The sequence below is a fragment of the Indicator indicator genome, chromosome 11 (assembly GCF_027791375.1).
Source record: "Indicator indicator isolate 239-I01 chromosome 11, UM_Iind_1.1, whole genome shotgun sequence".
Classification (NCBI taxonomy): Eukaryota; Metazoa; Chordata; class Aves; order Piciformes; family Indicatoridae; genus Indicator; species Indicator indicator.
The window spans coordinates 19072620-19078619 of record NC_072020.1 but is presented as its reverse complement, the minus strand read 5'-3'; positions in this window follow the sequence as shown (position 1 = coordinate 19078619).

The following is a 6000-nucleotide window of genomic DNA, read 5'->3' as shown; positions in this document are numbered from 1 at the left end:
AAGGGGAATGACCTTAGTGGGGAGGATGGTGGAACCTTGCATGCAATGCAATAATCCTTATATTTTTTTTCTTAAATTGATATTTTTTGAGTTACTGATGACATGTGAATTGATAAGCACTATGGCATTTTATCAATTGCCCACATTAAAATATATTTGGTTTAGGTTATCGTCTTTATGACTCTGATCTCCACATCACCTCAGACTTGCTCTCTATCAGGCAGTCCATGTTAGTTATAAATAATGTCAGTGCAGCAGGAGACCAAATTTCAAAGGCTTTGGATCAGAGTTGGAGGAAGGTTCATATACCTCTGGGAGCAGGCACCTTGGATATTTTGAGAGTTATCATTATGGTGGTGGGGTTTTGTTGTTGTTTTTGTTTTGTTTCTTTTTGTTTTGTTTTATTTCAAATCCAGACATCATATTTGGAAAACTTACCCAATCTGAGTTTATTCTAAACAGTGCTTCTGCAGCTTGTGATTGCTTTAGTTATTCTAAAATGTGTCTCTCTGTTCTTAAGTGTCACATTTTCTTTACTCTCCACATCTCCTGTCTGGAAGATAGAGAATTTTTCTTTCCTCACAGCAGCCTTTTTTGCACCTGACAGCTTTTGTTCCCTTTCAAGCACCATTGCTGGGTTTTACCAAATTTAAGTGTAGGCTTTTGGGAGGATCTGGGGTTGGCCTTCAGTGAGAGCTTCACTTGGATTTAGATGGGGTATGGTTATATGACAGTGTTTGCTGTGGAAGCTGAGAAAGTGAAAATTTTGGTTCTCACCAAGGCTCTGGTCATCTAGTGTCCAAATAGCCTCTTCTTTTCTGTAGATGTTTTAGATTTTCATGTGAACCTGTTTTGTCTCCTTAGCCTTTCCACATTTTGGGCATTCTTGGTATTTTAGGTAGCCGTGATTTGCAGTGAATAGCAAAGTGAACCACTCTTGAAACTGTTAATTCTGGCTCCACAAACAGTCCTTATGACAGGAGAAGGCTTTGCAGCCATGTTAGTGCTGTTTGAGTTATTATTGCTTTGATTAAAAGTAGGTGCAAATAGTGAAAAAATATGTTAACACTGGGGCTTAGTGCTAGATTAATTAAATTTGATGGAATGTGGAGAGAAGCACACAGATACGTGTCTCGATCCAAACAAGGCCAGGTTGGATGAGGCCTTGAGCAGCCAAGTCTAGTTGAGAGATGTCCCTACCCATGGTGGGAAGGTTGGAGTAGGTGGTCTCCAAGGTCCCTTCTAACCTATGCCACTCCATGATTCTATGAAACTTGTAGGATCACCCTATTTTGTGAGGTACAGTGCTTCCCAGAAAGCAGATAAAGAATGCAAAGCTCCAGCACCTCTCCCACGTATCATAGAATGGCTTAGGTTGGAAGAGACCTCAGAGATAATCTAGTTCCAACCCTTGTGCTGTGGGCAGGGATGTCTCTCAACTAGACTTGGTTGCTCAAGGTCTCATGCATTCTGGCCTTAAACACCTCCAGGGAGGAAGCATCCACAGCCTCCCTGGGCAACCTGTTTCAGAGTCTCACCAACCTTGTACTGAAGAACTTCTTTCTAACATCTAGTCCAAGCCTATTCTCACCTTCAAACCATTCTCCCTTGTCCTCTTGCTAGATACCCTTATGAAAAGTCCTCCTCCAGCTTTCCTGTAGGCTGCTTGTAGGTATCTGAGACAGGCATGTTTGAGAATAAACCAGCCCAATCAGGGAGCAAATGATTAATGATATGTTGTAAAGTGAAGAAGAGTTCTTTAGAAACTGACCTTTTGAAAGCACATGAAAAGCTTTTTGACCAGCATACCTTATTTTCCAAAAGCTGCCAGAACAGAAAATTAAATTCCCCTGCTAAGGTCTAAGTTTTGCTAAGCCAACAATGATGATCCTAGAGTTGTAGTTACCTGTAGAGCTATCGTTAGGATGTATTGAGATTAGCCACAAATTATATAGCTGGAACTTGATTATGTCTTCTATTCAAAATGAAAATACTAAGAAAGTAGTTTGACTTTAAGGATATTTATTAGCATGTAGTCTTGAATTTTTTTTTCCAATCTTCAGGTCACCCTGTAAATCAGTCCCATGTGCGGGTAATATACTTTCACCCTCTTAAAGTCTAGTTTCTTTAAAAAAAATTCTCATCAGTATAAAAATTTCAAGGCTTTGAAAGGCTATTTTACAATTATGGGGAGCTATCAGATGAGTAATTCATGTGCTTTTTACAAGATGGTTTTTATGTCCTTGATTAGAGTGATTGAAGAATTGCAAAGAGCAACCTTAATTCCAAAGCTAGGATGTGGAAGAAGGGGGCGTATAGATGACCAGTTATTAACCAACCTTATAGACAGATAGAAGCACATTTTTCTCCCCTCCTCTTTCAGATACCTTTATGTAATTAGTGTTCTGGGGTATTAAACCATTGACTGTTGAGCTAAACAACTGCTGAGCAAATTTGAAACATGACCTTTCTGAGCCGTTTGGAACTGCAGAGGGGAGGGAAACAGAAGGGATCAAAGTCTGAATATTTCTGATAGAGTTGAACAAATTTCTTCTTAAACTGAAAACTTTAGGAAAAGGATGAGAACAGTGATTTGATGCATCTGAATTCCATTTGCTGTTTCCTCCATAGAACTTATTCTTTCTCTCTCCATTTGTGACACTGTCATATTGTTGGTGCTTCCTTCATAACTGAAGTTGATTTACTGGCATTTAAATTGTTGTGTAAAATTCCATTGACCACAGATTTTTCCAACTTCATGCCCAATTTGTGTTTATCCTTTTACATACTTCAATTAGGTAAATGCTACCTGATCTTTATTCACTGAAGATTCAAAAATGTTCTTTTCCTGCAGCTAAGCTTCATTTCTATCTGAGAAGGATAAGCTAAAACTTACCAGAAAATGGAAGGTTCAAAGAAGGTTCCTTGGCAGATTGGAGATGAGGAGAGAGCAACAAGTAGCACTCTCTGTTCTTTGTTTTTCTTTCTAATGTTGTTTATTGGCAAAAATGTCTGTAGATCTCAGAATATGGAGTCATGGAAGAGCACATATTTTTCTACCTTCCTCCTGATAGTGTTTCCACTCTGCCTTAGTCAACAAGAGAGGATGACTTCACAAGGGTGTTCCCAAGCCAAATGTCAATCATCCAGCCAGTAGGAGGAATAAATTCTGATAATCTTCCTGTTGCTGTTCCTTACCCCAACTTCCCTGAACTCTCTCAGCTGATGGAACTACTATCATTTATTGGGGCTTTTGCCTCAATCAAAGCATATTTAATTCTGGGAAGCCAGCAAATGTGCTCGCTTCATCAACATAAAGCAGTAAATTAGAATAGTTTTTAAGGGATAAATTTGAGCAAATTACATGGTGTCAGAGTAGGTTAAGCAGCATCTGGCTAAGTCTTTCATCAGAGACTGCTAAGTGTTAATCAAAATGCAGGTAACATCTTAGAAGCATTAAAGGGCATCAGCTGCATTATGAAACATTCTGTGTCTGTGCACACAGCAGACCACAAGAATGATCAGAGGACTGGCAGACCTGCCATATGGAGAAAGGCAGAGAGATCTGGGTTTGTCCAACCTTGAGAAAGAAGGCTTAGGGGAGGCCTTATTACCATGGACCAGGTGGCTACCAGGAAGGTGGAGACTCCCTTTTAATGATGAGTCATGTGGAAAAGACAAGAGGTGTTGGGGCCAAGTTACGGCTGGGGAGGTTTCTGTTGGACTCCAGGAGAAAATGTTTCCTTGTGAGAACAGTTGGACATTGGAATCATCTCCCAAGGGAAGCAGTGGATTCCCCTACACTGGGCAGTTTTCAGGCAGGGCACTGGGCCAGCTCATTTCAACTAGACTGTTGCCTAGAAAGGCTGGACCAGATGATCCTTGGGGGTCCCTTCCAACCTGGCATTCTGTGAGTGTGTGAACTCTTGTTTAGAGGTCAATGTTCAAATGTGTGCACATGGGATTTTCTGTGCTGAGAAATGAGATCTCCTGCCTTAATGCTTCTCCCTATTCTTGCATGTTTGGGATGGTACTTTGTGGTTTTGCTGCAGTTCTTTTACACCAGGTGCCCATTAGAGCTTCTTGGTGGAGTCTGGTCTGGTGGGTGTTGTTACAGGTCTCTCCTGGGACAGAGACTAGGATGTTGTCCTGCATCAGGACACGGGTTCCCTACTTAAAGGACAGTTGGTCTCTTCTCCTTAGTATTAGGTGATAGAACAAGAGGAAATGGCCTGAAATTGTGCCAGGGAGGTTTAGGTTGGATATGAGGAAAAAGTTTCTTTCCTGAAATTGTGGTCAGGCATTGGAACAGACTGCACAGGGAGGTGGTAGAGTCACCATCCCTGGAGGTGTTCAAGAAACCTGTGGACAATGGCACTCTGGGACGTGGTTTAATGGCCACAGTGGTCATAGGTTGAACATTGGACTTGATCTTGGAGGTCTTTTCCAACCCAAACAATTTCTATGATTATATGAGTTCAATAAAAAGTATGTTGTGCAGTAGTAGTAAAGCATTATCCTCTCACCTTTGGTACATGGCTTTCCTGTCACATCCATCCATCCATCGCCTGACCTGATTCATAGGTCAGATTTTAGGACAGCAGAAAAGAGGTCTGAAAATTAGTATTAGTGAACAAACAGCAGGCTGTTTGTTATTATTGTCATCTCTCTGTGCCTTGGAAATACATCCCATTTCCACTTCTCCCTGGATCCTTGGCTACTAAAACCTCTTGGTCACGTATTCTATTATTGTAGGTCTTTATCGTGTTTGACAACTACTGTTTGATGGAACATCACTGATTTAACAGATCTTTGGCAGGAGAAACCTTTAAGTGAAGCACTGAGTATGAAAAGCCATTAGAAAAAAACAGGGTATGTAAAAATACTGTGTCTGGCTGATTCCTGCTTTCAGCCCATTGTGCAGTCTGAATCTGACTAGAGAAATCTTCACGTGTTTAGGGGAAGAAATTTTTGAATAATTTCACATTTCCATTAAAATAGTTTTTGTCACTGACATCAAGTCAGCCTTCCTCCTTCCTGTCACTTCACCTGTCTAACGCTGCTTGCCATTATGTGTCAGTCTAACTGGAAACTACTTTGTAAAGATCATGAATTAGTCCCATGTTGATGCTGTTCAAAAGGAAGAAAAACATGGCAACAACAAACTTTTCTACAATTGCTTTTACTCTGTTCACACACGCAAATCAGTTCCTTGGTCTGCATCTTCATCTTTCCTTGCCAGGCTGACTGCTGGGAAGCAGGAGGTTCAGTCTTTTCTGCATTGTGCTCAGAAGTTCTGGGCTTCTCACAGTGAAGAATGTGGTGGGGACTGTAAACCTCTTGCGATGTTCTTCTGGTGCTCTGTTGCATGTAAGCTGTAGGTTCAGTATCTCAGGAGAATAGCCCAAACCAGAATACTTCATTCTCAAGTGTGTTCAACTTAAATACTGTATGACTGAAAGAGATTTGAGGTGCTGGAGTGGGTCCAGAGAAGGGCAAAGAAGCTGGTGAGGGCTCTGGAGGACAGGTCTGGTGAGGAGTGGCTGAGAGCAGTTGGGTGGTTTAGTCTGGAGAACAGGAGGATAAGAGGAGACCTTCTGGCTCTTTATAACTCCCTGAAAGGACGTTGGAGCCAGGTGGAGGTTGGTCTCTTCTCCCTAATGACAAGTGATAGAATGAGAGGAAATGGCATCAAGCTGCACTAGGGGAGGTTTAGGTTGGATATTAGAAGAAACTTTTTCACTGCTCTCAATTACATCATCCCCCACCCGGTATTGGTGTCTAGGATTGTCCCAGCCTAGGTGCAGGACCTTAATTTTGCCTTTTGTTGGGAGATGTCAGGGTGCTGACGTCACCCCAAAGCGTCCAAGGAATGAGATGGAAGAACTTTCTGTTGATGAGACATTGAAAGAGTAGTGCTATAATTTCTCTGGTATATTAAACCCTGTTCTGTGTTTAGTTAATCTGGTTTTCCTAGATTTTAGTTTAACTTCAGTGTCT